Below are 16,609 nucleotides of genomic sequence, written 5' to 3' on the forward strand. Positions count from 1 at the left end.
TCATATTTCCTATAACCTTCTAATATTGGTATCTTAAGATTATATTACTTTGCTCTTTGCATGTACACTTAGAGTTCATGCAACTGAAATAAATTCCTTGTGTGTCCAATCACACTTGGCCAATAAAGAATATTCTAATACTCTATTCAGAAAATCTTTTTTAAAGTGAGCATGTCTTGGTCAGGATTAGATTGCACTATATTAGGGGGAAAAAGATATTTTTTCTTTTAAATAAGTATTAGAGCATCTGTATCTCTTTTCATGCTGAACAAGGATTCTGACTAGGAACTGTTTTTCATTTCAAAAGAAAAAGAGCATTAAAGAGATTGTGGAAGGGAAGAAAGACACGGGTGCAACCTGCCTCAACATGACTTCTCACTCCTATTCAGCGAGCCTGCCTGCCTCAACTTCTTCACAGAGTCTGCTGCACCTTATCAGATAAACTCTGAAGGTTATCTCGGGCCATAGAGATTGTGGGCTCTTGGTGTGTTGCACTGCTGAATAATATTGAGGTGACTGTATTCCCTCAAGCCCCTCACCTAAAATCAACAAATGAACACCTTGGACCGGTATGGAGATGAAATATGATGTATTCACCTGTTCCAAAAGTTTTTTCCCCTCCAGATCTATTGGACTACAAAGCCCAGCCTTCATACTGATAGATAGAAAGATGGCACCAACAAGGTTAAAAATGTGCCTCTTCCCATCGAAATGCATTTGAGGGATACCATCTTGATGAAGGTTGTTTTTCAAAATGAAACCAGCAAAACTTTGCATCATTATTTCTAATTCCTTTTCGTCTTCCCCTATTTGACACATGGACCATACATACCCCCTATTCATTCTCATGGAAAGGTGTTATAGCTGTCGGGAGAGCTGACAAATAGGCCATACCAAGATTTGAGAACGTATCAACCCTTTGCAGCTTTCTTGTGAAAATTGCATTCCCATTGCCCAAGGCTACTGTCTGAGCAGCTATATTTTTGCACATTTAAAAAAAATGACAGGATGGGCTGGGCTGAAAGCTATCTGCTCAGAACAGTTTTTCCAGATGTCCTACAAATGGTTTGGACTACAACTGTCATCATCCCCAATCCAAAGCGATTTTGAGAAATGTGACTTATAGTACACAGGAATTAGTCCACAATATATTTATTGCTATTAACCTTGTTTTACTAGTTGGTGTTTAAAGTTGGTGTTTAAAGTGTACAAATACTTGCTTTGAATTTGTTCTAAAGAAGTCCTACTTGTCTCGTTCACACAATGTATTCAGCAGGACTGGATCTGCTTTCTAATTTGCTTGGATTTAGTTTTCACACTACACTGTTCTTAATGGATCTAAAAGAGATGGGTCTGCGGAACTCACTGAGACATACACAAAGGAACCAAAGTAAAAACTATCCCAACTTTTTACAAAGGGCAAGTGCAACCAAAGCACTTGGTTTAATAATTCAATTCAATTCTATTCAATTTATATGCCGCCCCTCTCCGAAGACCCAGGGCGGCTCACAATACACTCAAAAAATCACTATAAAAACACTTAAAAATTAAAAACATTAAAGACATTAAAACCCATTCACACCATTCATGGCCGGATCTCATCAGATTGCAAAGCGAGATCAACGGCCCCAGGCCTGCCGGAAAAGCCAGGTCTTCACGGCTTTTCGGAAGGCCAATAGGGTGGGGATGGTCCGGACCTCATGAGGTAACTGGTTCCAGAGAGCTGGGGCAAGCCACAGAGAAGGCCCTTCCCCTTCTCTGGGGGAGACCAGAGGACCCGGAGGACCAACTCTGTGGGATCTTACCCAGAAGAGACCAACTCTGTGGGATCTTACCGGTCGCTGGGAACTATGCGGTAGAAGGCGGTCTCGAAGATAACTTGGCCCTGAGCCATGTAGGGCTTTAAAGGTAATAACCAACACCTTGAATTGTGACCGGAGACCAATAGGGAGCCAGTGCAGCTCGCGGAGAATTGGTGTAATGTGGGTGTACTTAGGTGCACCCACGACAGCTCGCGCGGCTGTGTTCTGGACCAACTGTAGTCTCCGAACACTTTTCAAGGGTAGCCCCATGTAGAGCGCGTTGCAATAATCTAACTGTGAAGTGACAAGGGCATGAGTGACTGTGAGGAGAGCCTCCTGATCCAAGTAGGGTCGCAATTGGTGCACCAGGCAAACCTGTGCAAAGGCCCCCCCTAGCCACAGCTGTCAGATGTTGCTCTAATCTTAGCTGTGAGTCTAGGAGGACACCCAAATTGCGAGCCCGTTCTGAGGGGGACAATTTCTCCCCTCCCCAGAACCAAGGATGGACAATCGAAATAGTCTTTAGGAGGCAATACCCACAGCCACTCGGTCTTGTCTGGGTTAAGTCTGAGCCTGTTGACTCCCATCCAGACCTTCACAGCCTCCAGGCACCAGCACATCACATCCACCGCATCACTGAATTGACGCGGGATAGAGATATACAGCTGGGTATCATCAGCGTATTGCTGATACCTCACCCCGTATCATCGGATGATCTCACCCAGCGGCTTCATGTAGATGTTAAATAGGAAGGGAGAGAGGACCGAGCCCTGAGGCACCCCGCAAACCCCGCACCCACCCAATAAGGGGTTGGGTGAAGGTAGTAACTGAGCTAAAATTATCCAACTTCATATTAGCTTAGCAAACAGAAAACTATATTGAATCAATGTTCTATTGTGTTCAACCATAACCAGAAAGTTAGGTTAACTTTTTAAGCCATGGTTAAAGTGAACACTTTATGAGAACAAAGCCAGTGAGCTCACTGGTGTTGACTGCCAGGGAAATAGTTGAAGGATTGTGATCTCAGGCACTAAAGAAGAAAGGAAATAGCTAAAATGATGACCTAGCCACTTTCTCTTGCAATCTGAAAGCTCTACATTCCTTCCTTCTTTTCGGGATCTGCTTCCACGGAAAAGTAAATATTGCCATCTACTGGTGAGGTGTCACAATAGCCACATCTGGATATTATTTTGCAAAAAAGACAAGGAACAAAACATGAGAGATCGTTCCACTAAGACTGACTTTTTCTTCTCATACATCATCCTATGAAATCATATTCAGCCATGTTGGGGTCACCCAACAGGGTTGAACAATGAAAAGTTCAATATAGATCATCTTACAATGCACAGTCAAACTTTGGAATCTGTTACTACAGTGCCATCGAAGACAGGGTTTCTATATCAAGGCGGTATTTCTATATCAATGTGGACTTTTAATGTTCACATATATAGGTAGTCCTTGAATTACAACTACAATTGAGCCCCAAATTTATTGTTAAGTGAGTTTTACCCCGTTTTACGACCTTACTTGCCATGGTTCTTAAATGAATCACTGTGGTCATTAGGTTGTTAAGTGAATCTGGCTTACCCCTTGACTTTGCTTGTCAGAAGGTTGAACAAGGGGATCACATGATCCCAGGACACTGCAACTGTCATAAATATGAGTCGGTTGTGAAGCATTTGAATCTTGGTCACGTGACCATGGGGATCCTGCAAAGGATGTGTGGAAAATGGTCAAAAGTCACTTTTCCCAGTGCCATTGTAGCTTTGAATGGTCACTAAAAGAACTGTTGCAAGTTGAGGATTACCTGTGTTCAATGTCCCGGGAATCTCAGCAGATGGCAGCACCTGGCTAAGGCTTAAATTAGTACTGGACTGGGAGGCCACTAGGTAAAATTAGGCCTTAATTAGACTAGGATGTAAAAAAACACATCCTAGGACAGGGGTCTCCAATCTTGGCAACTTTAATCCTGGCTTAAAGAAAGAAGAATTCTGGGAGTTGAAGTCCCCCAGGCTTAAAGTTGCCAAGATTGGAGACCCCTGTCCTGGAAGAAGACAAAGGCAAACAATGAAGTACCGATGTCAAGTAAACTGCATGGTTGCATCACCAGGAGTCACTCTTTTTCACTTTATGGCCTACCGGCAGGGGTGAAATCCAAATTTTGTCCCTACCGGTTCTGTGGGCGTAGCTTGGTAGGCGTGGCAGGGGAAGGATATTGCAAAATCTCCATTCCCATCCCACTCCAGGGGAAGGATACTGCAAAATCTCCATTCACTCCCCTCCTGGGGTAAGGATACTGCAAAATCCCCATTCCCACCCCACTCTGGGGCCAGCCAGAGGTGGTATTTGCCGGTTCTCCAAACGACTCAAAATTTCCACTTCCGGTTCTCCAGAACCTGTTAGAACCTGCTGGATTTCACCCCTGCCCACCGGTAGGGAGGAATCAATACTTGAGTTCACACTTGCTTTGGACCACTAAGGATGTCCTAGCTTAAGGTTTGGTTCCAGCCTTAGGGAAGCCCATCAGTACTAAAATGTCACTCCATCAAACAATCAGAAGAAAGGATACAATAGGATGGTATGCTGTTTTCCACAGAAGTGGATGGATTTAAGATAAACACTGTAATGATGTCACCCTAAAATGCAATTTCTGAATTAATCATGGGGCAATTTACATTAAGGGAGTTTCCAGTAATTGCACATGTGTGTGTGCACGCGCATACCTGTGTAGATGTGCATGCGTGCACACGCACATATACCTAGAGCACCATGGAACCCCATAGCCCTCAATTTACCGAATATAATGCTTTTTCATGGTTGATTTTTTTCTTCTTTTCTTTTCTTTTCTTTCTTTTCTCTCTTTCTCCCTTCTTTCTCCCTTCTTTCTTTCTTTCTTTCTTTCTTTCTTTTTTTCTTTTTTTCTTTCATGGTTGATTTTTTTTTTCTTCTTTTTCTTCTTTTTTTCTCTCTCTTTCTCTCTCCCTTCCTTCCTTCCTTCCTTCTTTCTTTGTTACTTTGTTTCTTTCTTTCTTTCATGGTTGATTTTTTTCTTCTTTTCTTTCTTTTCTCTCTTTCTCTATCCTTTCTTTCTTTCTTTCATGGTTGATTTTTTTCTTCTTTTCTTTTTCTCTCTCTTTCTCTCTCCCTTCCTTCCTTTTTTCTTTCTTTCTTTCTTTCTTGGTTGATTTTTCTTTTCTTTTCTTTTCTTTTTTTTCTCTTTCTCTCTTCTTTCTTTCTTTCTTTCTTTCTTGGTTGATTTTTTTCTTCTTTTCTTTTTCTCTCTCTTTCTCTCTCCCTTCCTTCCTTTTTTCTTTCTTTCTTTCTTTCTTGGTTGATTTTTTTTCTTCTTTTCTTTTTTTCTCTTTCTCTCTTCTTTCTTTCTTTCTTTCTTTCTTTCTTTCTTTCTTTCTTTCTTGGTTGATTTTTTTTCTTCTTTTCTTTTCTTTTTTTCCTCTCTTTCTCTCTCCCTTCCTCCTTCCTTCCTTCCTTCCTTTCTTCCTTTCATTCATTTTTGTTTTTGCATTACCTTTCTTCTGGATGAATCAGGGGGGAGGTACACCAACTCAGAATTTTGACAATTTCTTTATTTTCCCAGCAGATTATTAATTCTCCAATGAAAGTTCATCAGCTGCCAATATTTTAAAACAACAGTTTTTACTGCAGAGTACTGAAATCAGCTAGGGCCTCTCCTGGAACTGGAAACTTTCTTTGACTTAAAAATGTGGTATCAAGAGCTGGTGGGATATTTGAACACGTCCATTATAAGACTCCTGCACTGAATGAGATATTAACAAAGAACATTTCAAGTTTGTTTATTTATTAATCAAATACATATAATCATCCATCTAATGAGAATGGACTCGGAGCAGCATACAATAATCAAATTTCTGTGGGTCATTTAACTTACAACTCTTGATTCTCTATCATGGTGATACATCTAATGCAAACATAGCAGATGAATAAAATAGTAAACAAGAGAAAAAAGTAACTAGACTAGGGAAAAGCACTACGGTGATGGCAGGCAGCAATAATGTTTCTGGGCACGCTTTCTATGGCACCAACCAAGCTCCCAGCCTAAAATTAAAATTAAATTAAATTAAAATAAATAGCATAACATAATGTAAGCTGGCGTTTTGTGAAACAAAACCAAACAGGTGTTGAATCATCTTTACATTACAAGAGTGGCCACGTAAGGCTTTCTCAGAAATAAAAATTGTTGGGTGGCTGCAGCCCCAGTTCTTTGTTTGGCCACTTCCCTGCCACAAAGCTAAAGGTATAATTAGAGATGATTGTTCCACTTGGCCATCTGGTGAATAGACATTACTCCCTAGCCAGGCAACCATGGCAGAAATTCTGCGACCAAGAAATGGCTTTTCAACAGCCCTGCTCTCTAAAGACCAAAAGTCAGAAAAGGCTGCCTCAGGTCTAGCCTGCTTCAAAACTGAACTGTGTGTAGATATGAATAGGGCTTGGCAAGTTCAGTGAGGGAAAAGAATGTACTGTAGTGCATAAAAAGAGGGACACCAAGACAAAGAATGCACTGTATCTTGCTCAATTTTGAAATGAATCAGAAGCAAAGGCCAATGTGGATAGATAAGGAGCTCCTAGCATTTATTCCACAGATATCACTAGGCAGCACTAGATCTAACTCTGAGGCTAGAATCCAAAGCTTAATTAATTGAGAGTAACTACCTTGGGAGCTCCGTCTTCACCTTCAGCCTTCCATTAATCCCTACCACAGACTGGATCCACACTTTACATTATGCAAGAATGTGATTTAATTGTTTTCAGTTAGGACATTGTAGGAATTTACCCATGGCAGCTTATAAACAATGACTTATGTTATGCCTTGCACAAGGTATGAATGTAGCACTTTCATTGATTCACCTGAGTTGGATGAAAACGAGTAGGATGTTATGTGTTTTCTTACATGTAAAGGTAAAGGTTCCCCTCGCACATATGTGCTAGTCATTCCCGACTCTAGGGGGCGGTACTCATCTCCGTTTCAAAGCCGAAGAGCCAGCACTGTCCGAAGACATCTCCGTGGTCATGTGGCCGGCATGACTAAATGCCAAAGGTGCACGGAATGCTGTTACCTTCCCACCAAAGGTGGTCCCTATTTTTCTACTTGCATTTTTTACATGCTTTTGAACTGCTAGGTTGGCAGAAGCTGGGACAAGTAACGGGAGCTCTCCCCATTATGCAGCACTAGGGATTTGAACTGCTGAACTGCCAACCTTTCGATCGACAAGCTCAGCATCTTAGCCCCTGAGCGACCGCATCCCTTTTTCTTACATGATTAGTGCTAAAAATAATAAAGAAATAGAGTTGAATGCCACTAATATATTGATTAAAGGGTGTTTCTTTTCTTTGGTTGTTCTACTCTGACATCATCCTTCCAGAGAACTATGGCAATGTCTTTGGGAGAAGAAGTTGGGTCTTATACTCTCCCAAATAGAGACATCTTTTTTTTTTGATACTATTGGAGAGGCACTAGACAACTGAGTTTTCTGAGCCATGGAGATGGGTTGATTAGCTCCAACTGGAGGCTCAGAACCATTTTCTATGACTACCATTAAAAGTGTGATGTGGCATGAGTCAGCCTTATCGTGTGTGGCCTAACATCCTGACCCATCTTCTCAACTATAATCTAGTCCAGGGGTCTCCAACCTTGGCAACTTTAAGACTTGTGGACTTCAACTCCCAGAATTCCTCATTCTGGGAGTTGAAGTCCACAAGTCTTAAAGTTGCCAAGGTTGGAGACCCCTGATCTAGTCAATGATTAATGTCAACTGTTCCACAGATGGACAAGGCACCTTCTAAAACCTGGAGATGGTTGGACAGAAAGAATGGGAGTTTGGGCTGCTGTCTTGTCACGAGAGTTTCATAAGTCGAAGGCGAGAGCTCTTCTTAAAAATTAATCTTGCGCTATCCTTTCTCATTTTGAAATCAACCAAATAAAGCAAGAGAAAGATGCCCACTGCATTTGAGTGGGAAGCTTTGGTAAAAGGACCAGAAGAGTTAACAAAAGCTTCTGACATCAAAGAGCACCTGGAAGATGACTAAAGGGGCTAGAAATGCTTCCAGTGAACAAGACCCTGGGGACTTCGAAGCTAACCATATCTGTCGCTGTCGTGTGCTCTTCCTCTGATTGTTTGACCTTTCCCCCTTCAATGTTGTCCCTTCCCTCCCTCTCTCCCTCCCTCCCTCCTATAAGGACTGGAAGCGATTGGGTACCTCTTGTTATTTTCCCTTGTCTTTCCCGCATTGGGGTAAAGGAACTTGGATAGTGTGCTAATTGTACCTGATGATATATATATGCCATGACACTAATTGTTTCCAGTACAAGGGGTCAATAGATTGTAAATGGCCAGCTGGAGGAAGAAGGGCACTTCTAAAGAAGGGGAAGTCACTTCTGTTAATTAAGCAGAATTGAATAGATGGACACTTCCATTGCAGATAGGATTAGAAATTATCTGTAATGGATAACCATCCAAGGCTGGGCTGGAAGAGGGTAAGGCGGGACTTGCATTGAACACACAGAGATAGGCTCTTTGCAGAAAAGAGAGAGTTGAAATTTCAGATTCCACTTATTTTCTTTTTTGGTTACCAAAGTGCAAAAGTGTATTTCTGAGCACAACTTGCTCAGAGATAGTTGTAAATTTTTTCAGATCAGTAAATACTTTAAATTTGAAACATCAACACCTCTATTGTAATCAATCTAATCGTTATTAGAATTTTGACTTTTTGTTGCAATATATAAAGAAATGCAAATGTTGCTACTTTTGATTATTTGTTGCAAAAAATGAAGACCCAACCATGATTTATGATTAAGATGAACCAGATAATAAAGCACGTTCCACAAATCATGTTAGCACAAGATATGAACACAATCTCAGTTTAATCTGGCTCTCAATTTTTTCTAATTCCTGCTATAGGCCAATTGATAACTTGCTTGAAAAAAGGAATATTAACAATTCGTTTTAAAATCCCACTGTTATCTGTAGGGAATTGAACACATTTCTAGAGTCTGATTCAGGATTAATTCCCCCATTAATTTTTCCATGGTTTGCTTTGTTTTTAGTATGGTCTGATTTGTAGCATGATGCCCAATTCTTAAACTTTTTTTGCAAGTGAGTTCTTACTTGTCATATCGAAATATATTGACTGCATTCAAACATCAGACAATGCTATGGTTTATTTAAGAATGGCTTAATGAAAAACAGCAATGGCTACTTGACAGAACAAACCACATAGCAGAGTTATCTGGTAAAGTGCACGATGTGTTTTTCCAGTTGTTATCTTTTACAATTCCAGATTTGATTTCCCTGGATTCCAGCATTCCATGAAATTGGAAGAATTCTCATTGTTATTGCTGGACGATGAAAAGTAGGTGAGCAGATGTTATACTGGACAATGAGAAATAGATTGGCACAACAGTGAGCAAGGTTTTACCTGATGAAGGTGGCATTCCCCATGGCATAATCTGCTAGGATCCCAAACCGATATAGCAAAAGCAACTAGGGTTACCCATTCTCTCATTCTCAGCCTTTAGTTCTGACTCCTCCAACCAACAAGCAGATTGCAAAGAAAGCAGTGAATGACTCTCAACTGCAGAAATGAAGCAGAAGGGTAAATAAAATTAAATCAAAGCTGTGTGTGGTCTTAGGGCAACCCCTTGACCCAAGGAACAGTTTATTAAGAATTTACATGCTTGGAATCTGCTGTACATATTGAATAGTGTACAAGCTGCTGGGAAGTATCTACTGGTATATCTATACTGTGGCTATCTTAAAAAAAAAACTGCTCAAATTTATGTTTGTTGAAAAAACCCTACAGGTGATCAATCATTCATTGCAGCATGGAGATAAATGTTATCATTTTCGGTCTATAGATTACTGTACGTTGTGGTGAAAGGCACATAAATAAAAAGCTGGTAAAGAAATACTAGCTTCTGATGTTTTCTGCACCATATTGCATTTGGCATGGATGTATGCAGAAAAGGAGTCTTTGTTGTTTGTCTAGTCCAGAGTATACACAACTCTGGGTTTATAACTGTGAAAGGTAGCTTTAATAGAGTTCCTTAAGCAGTGCCTCTCTGTTCCTAGGTGACACAAAAAGTCCAGGAATGAAAATGCCTGGAGTCTGGGGATAAAAAAGTAATCACAGCCATATACCCTAAATCTGTTAGTACTCAACATAACAGTAATGTGGCATTAACTGGAAAGAGAGAATCCTGTGTCCCTAGCAACAAACGGAAGGGAGTTTGTGGAAAGCAAATAGGTTCAGAGCCTCTGTAACAGATGCACCTTCTTTGTGCAATAAATCACCTCTGGAAAGATTCTTAATTCACCCCTTTTCAGGGTCTGCAGCAATTTCAGAACTGATTTTGCAGATGAGCCAATCATAGCTGAAGATGCTCCCTTAAGCACGCTTGCTGCATGGAGTGAAATTGCATGGGATTTTCTTTCGAATAAAGATCCTGAGTCATTGTGCTTAAAATATGCCGGACGAGGACTTTTATCGAAACTTCCTGCTTTGAAATCTGTTAGTTTCAACCTTGTTCTATGTGTCTTTACTCCAGAAGCAAACGTAACTGAGTTTGGTTGGTTTTCTTTCTTGGGGAGTTTTGAACTGCAATATTCTATGGAGTAACTAACTTGTAAACTAGAACTCAAAAAAAAAAAAGTTGAACTGGTTGGATTCAAACAAATATGCAATCCCAGGTGGTCAAAGGGCAATTGGTGAATTAATACAATATTCTGTGACAAATATATTGTGGATTAAAGTGATGGCCTAGTTCACACAGGTTTGCTAAAACCCAAGATGCAAGATCTGATTGTAGCCTAGAGTAACACATTGTGCAAACCCAGAATATGAATCCTGGATGAGAAAACATAGAAAGAAAGAGATCAGAAATCTTTGCTCTGCCAAAGTTGAGTGGTCCTGGAAAAAATGGCTTCCGAAACTGCTGCCCTTTTACAATCATAGTAATGGTTTGCTTAATTATACCCTGCTGAATAAGTCAGAATATGCTCAGTGTAGACGGTGGTACCTTGCTCAATAATAGTAACTGTGAGAGGGATCTTAGAGTCCCTTGGAATACTGCATCCAGTTTTGGTCGCCACGATGTAAAAAAGATATGGAGACTCTAGAAAGAGTACAGAGAAGAACAACAAAGATGATTAGGGGACTGGAGGCTAAAACATATGAAGAATGGTTGCAGGAACTGGGTATGTCTAGTTTAATGAAAAGAAGGACTAGGGGTGACATGATAGCAGTATTCCAATATCTCAGGGGCTGCCACAAAGAAGAGGGAGTCAAGCTATTCTCCAAAGCACCTGAGGGCAGGACAAGAAACAGTGGATGGAAACTAATCAAGGAGAGAAGTAATCAAGGAGTAGAACTAATCAAGGAGTAGAACTAAGAAGAAATTTCCTGATAGTTAGAACAATTAATCAGTGGAACAACTTGCCTCCAGAAGTTGTGAATGCTCCAACACTGGAAGTTTTTAAGACGTTGTTGAAGTGGTATAGGGTTTCTTGCCTAAGCAGGGGGTTGGACTAGAAGACCTCTAAGGTACCTTCCAATTCTATTATTTTAGTATGTTCTAGTTACTATGCTTATACATAGACCAGATCAAAGGATTGGTCCCCACAGCATACAAACCAAAATGGGATTTGTCTGGTTCTGGCTTAGCCTAGCCACTGCATCTTGAAAACTGGTTTATCTCTGACTCAAGGGGAAGAGCCAAGAGTTTAGCTTCATTCTGTTTTACATGTTCAGCTTTTCTGATCTCTGCCTGCACAACCCTTCCAGTTCTGTTCTGATTAAATTAAGAATTAATCAGTGGAACGACTTGCCTCCAGAAGTGGTGGGTTGCTTCATCACTGGAGGCTTTTAAGAAAAGATTGGACAACTACTTGTCTGAAACGGCATAGGGTTTCCTGCTTGAACAAGGGGTTGGATAGAAGACCTCCAAGATCCCTTCCAACTCTGTTACTCGGTTCTGTTTAAAGCCCAATCTTTGTTGATTGGCTTAATGGGTTGGTGAGTTCGTTCTTCTTTCCACAGACTGCGAGTTCTGCTTGCTAGTAAGACAATGCTGACTTTTGAACCTCTAACCACTAAGCAAACAGACCTTGCGCTCTGTTCCACAATCCAAATACGCATTATTGACCTTCCGTACCTTAGCAACAGAGGTATCTGGGGTTTTCCTCCATTGCCTGCCTGGCAGCCACGGTCGGGGTGTGGAGGCGGCTCTCAGTGCTGCAGGGCAAGATGGATCTTTTCGGGAAAGCAAGCCCACCGCCGGACGGCTTGCCCTCCGCATCCTTCCAGCTATTAGTTTATGGTTAATCGCTTCTTAAAGAGGTACCGGGGCTCCAGGCTGGCCAGAGGGGGACAAGGGTGGGGAAGAGGACATGGAATGTTTGTCGATTGTTTCTTACTGAGCCCTCCCGGATTCCATGCATTGGTCCTCCCTCCATAAGGAAGAGGGGAGAGACAAAGCGGATGGGGCAAGTTCAGCTCCCCAGGGAGCTAGCCAAGCGCACCATGTCTCTTCATCAGGTGCACTGAAAGGAAGAATGCCCATGCTTGCCAGCCCTTTGGCTCCCTTCGAATAAAAACAGGACCTAAATCTACTAAGAAAATCATAGGGTGGCCTGTACCCAATTGTTGTTCTACTAAAAATAATAGCAATAGCACTTAGACTTATACACCTCTTCATAGTGCTTTTACAGCCCTCTCTAAGCGGTTTACAGAGTCAGCATATTGCCCCCAGCAACAATCTGGGTCCTCATTTTACCAACCTCGGAAGGATGGAAGGCTGAATCATCCTTGAGGAGCAACCTTGAGGAACAACTTCTCCAGTTTTTGTTTTCCAAACTGGGACCCCAGAGAGATCCATTTGCAATACTGTAATGTCACAAAGGTATCTTCGAATGCACTCCGTGGATTCGAAGATGCACATCTGGACAATATTGATGTAAGGAGATGTTGATGAATAAAAGTTTGCAGAACCTGCCTGCGCAAATTTATCTGCTGTGGGTCAGAACATCTGGGCATCATGTTTGTGGGGGCAATAAGCTGACTTTGTATAAAATATACAAAAGTATGAAGGCTATTGCTTAACGCATTGTAAGCCGCCCTGAGTCTCCGGAGAAGGGCGGCATATTTAAAGTAAATAAAAATAAAATAAATAAATAAATAAAATAAAATAAAATATTACTAGTGGTGGATAAAAGAGGGTCAAGGGCCAAGCTTCATATATTTGCCACCTATAAGAATGAGGTTAAGCCCAAATGATAAAAATATGGGATAAGATCCTTCTAGCTTTTTTCTTGGCTCAGCTGTGGTTGATGGAGGGCCAGTTCAAGTTTTCTGTATTTCATAATACTGTTTGAAAAATAAAGGAGTGAACTGGACTTCAATTTCTAGTTTAACTCTAGAATGGCTACTGTTACTATTCAGAAGAAGCAGCTCTTTGTTCAGGCATCTTCTGGGGAGGGCCTTCTCTGTGGGAACCCCAGCCCTGTGGAATGAACTGCCCCCGGAAGTGCGTAAGATCTCCGACCTCCGGGTATTTCGCTGTGCACTCAAGACCCTGTTGTTCCACCAGACCGGGCTATCAACATAATAATTTTAAATTGGGTGTTTTAAATTTCTGGGGTTTTAAATTGAGCCAAATTATTTAATAATTTTAAATTATTTTAATTGATGTTTGTCTTGTGCTTTTAATAGGCTGTACACCGCCCTGAGTCCTTCGGGAGAAGGGCGGTATAGAAAAATAAACAAACAAACAAAAAATCTTAGTACAGGTACCATAGTCCTTGACCTACTATGACAATTCAGCACAAGATTTCTGTTGTTAAGTGAGACACTTGTTAAGTGAGTTTTGCCCCATTTTACAACCTTTCTTGCCACAGTTGTTAAGTGAATCACTGCAGTTGATAAGTTAGTAACCTGGTTGCTAAGTGAATCTGGCTTCCCCATTGACTTTGCTTGTCAGAAGGTCACATAAGGTGATCACATGACCTTGGGACAAAGAAATGGTCATAAATATGAACCAATTGCCAAGCATCTGAATTTTAATCGCATGATCATGATGATGCTGCAATGGTCATAAGTGTGAAAAATGGTCATAAGTCACATTTTTTTCAGTGCCGTTGTAACTTTGAACAGTCACTAAATGAACTGTTGTAAGTTGAGGACTACCTGTATTTCATCTTTAATCAGACTACAAATCTGTGAGTAGCAAAAATTCAGATGACTAGGATACAGAAGATGGTCTGGACTTTTGAAGCTTAGATCTTTAACATACTATGTTTCCCTTTTCTTTTCCTTTTTTTCTTTTTCTTTTCTTTCTCTCTCCTTTCTTTCTCCCTCCCTCCCTCCCTCTTTCTTTCTTTCTCCCTCCTTCTCTTTCCCTTCCTTTCTCCTTCCCTCCTTCCCTCCTTCTCTTTCTCTTTCTTTCTCCCTCCCTCCCTCTTTCTCTTCCTTTCTCCTTCTCTCCTTCCCTCCTTCTCTTTCTCTTTCCTTCTTTCTCCCTCCCTCCCTCTCTCTTTTTCTTTCTTTCTTTCTCCCTCCCTCCCTTTTTCTTCCTTTCTCCTTCTCTCCTTCCCTCCTTCTCTTTCTCTTTCTTTCTTTCTCCCTCCCTTCCTCTCTTTCTCTTTCTTTCTTTCTCCCTCCCTCTCTTTCTCTTTCTTTCTGTCTTTCTTTCTCCCTTCTTCTTTCTCTTCTTTTCTCCTTCCCTCCTTCTCTTTCTTTCTTTCTTTCTTTCTTTCTTTCTTTCTTTCTTTCTTTCTTTCTTTCTATCTTTCTTTCTTTCTTTTCTTTCTCTCTCTCTCTCTCCCTCCCTCCCTCCCTCCCTCCCTCCCTCCCCCCTCTCTTTCTCTTTCTTTCTCCCTCCCTCTCTTTCTCTTTCTTTCTTTTTTGCTACTAGACAGAGAAGACAAGAAGTTTGCACGATATTCTGCCTCAGCTATTTTTGGAACACTATGCAGGCATAGAAACCCCCTTTGGCTTGTGGCTCTTCACAATCTCCTCACCAGAAGCTGGGACCACACGGCCTCAAGACTTAATTCAGATAAAGATGCTGCTGCCTTGAATCTTTGTTGAAGGAAAATGTTCCTTCCATGCTTTGCACCACCTTAATTCAGTGTAGCACTTGAATAAATTTCTCACTCCACTGGTGGAAAGAGGATTAGTTTTCCTTCATACAAGAATACACATATGCAATTCTAATAGAGGAAGACCTACCAGCATGTAAATCTTAAAATAATTAACAATCTGAAATTTTAAACCAGCCAGGATGTACCTCTGCTTAACAAATCTAGCAACAGCGATAGATTCATCCGATAGATTCAGTCTTCTGGGTGACTTCCCCCCCCACCCGAAAATGTTAATCCTGAGCTAATAAAAGGACTCTGCAATTTCCTATTTGTCACTATCCTTGTTATTGTTGTTAGAAAAGACGTATTCAAAAACAAACATTCTCATTTTTGTGTCCAAAAAGTTTTGATTATGACAGTTTATGCATTGATTTGCTCATGTGCGTTTTTAATATTACCTCCATCTCCATCAGGATTCCTGTTTTTCTTCAAAGAATACAGCTATGATTACTGATGAAAATAACAAACTCTTTCAAGAATACCAACATAATTAAGTTAGGTTACTCTCCACAGTAGAAAAAACACTATTTGATTAATATTTTTAAATTGCATTGTTTGGATATAGTCTAGGACTAGGTGATATTAAGTATTTCTACTCACTTTATATGGAGAAAGTAACAGTGTGATTTCCTTGAATGAGTTTTCACTAAATCATGCAGTTGATGTGTTCAAAAGAAAAAGAAGGCAAGTATGAATGTTTACACACTTAAACTCATTTCCAATTGTTTAAACAGCTGGAATTTGGGGGACTCGCTAGAAGGAATTTAACCAAGAGAACTTAGATGGTTTCTCACAACATCTAGATCTCAGACTTGCAAGGAATGAGGGGTTGGGTTTTTTTGCAATAAACTGATACCTTAAAGCTCATTTACTAGAAATGATTTCCACTGAAATCATTGAATCTGGTTTCTATTTGGGATGTAGACAGGTCTTACTCTAAGATCTTACTATAATTTTCCTCCTTTCTACCATTCATAAAGTTTCAAACAGTATTTCCTTTTTTCCTCTTCCACTATGGAGCCTGCCTTCTAAGTTCCATCCATTTTTCTCTAAAGCAGATTTCCAGCTAGGTGTCCTCCAGGTGTGTGAGGTGATAATGACCATCACTACCTGCCAATATGGGCAAGTCTTTCTCAGTTCTTAAGGCTGTTTTCTGAAAGTCCTTCAAACTTTCAAAGGAACTAGTATTTAAATACTAATGAGCTACGGTATATCTCTGAAATTGCACAGATGACCAAGAGGCTACATGCAGTGGTGAAATTCATTTTTTTACTACCAGTTCTGTGGGCGTGGTGTGACTTGGTGGGTATGGCTTGGTGGGAGTGGCAGGGGAAGGATACTGCAAAATCTCCATTTCCTCCCCACTCCAGGAGAAGGATACTGCAAAATCCCCATTCCCACCCCACTCTGGGACCAGCCCGAGGTGGTATTTGCCGGTTCTCTGAACTACTCAAAATTTCCGCTACCGGTTCTCCAGAACCTGTCAGAACCTGCTGGATTTCTCCCCTGGTTACGTGTATATGGCAGCCCTGATCTGGTAGCCCATATTAAGAGTCTTGATGAAAGGAAAATTTCCAAGCACTTGTGATTTTTCATGGAAATCACTGAAAACATCTCACAGGATGTATGACA

The sequence above is a fragment of the Pantherophis guttatus genome, chromosome 5 (assembly GCF_059756535.1).
Source record: "Pantherophis guttatus breed Tessera chromosome 5, ASM5975653v1, whole genome shotgun sequence".
Taxonomy (NCBI): domain Eukaryota; kingdom Metazoa; phylum Chordata; class Lepidosauria; order Squamata; family Colubridae; genus Pantherophis; species Pantherophis guttatus.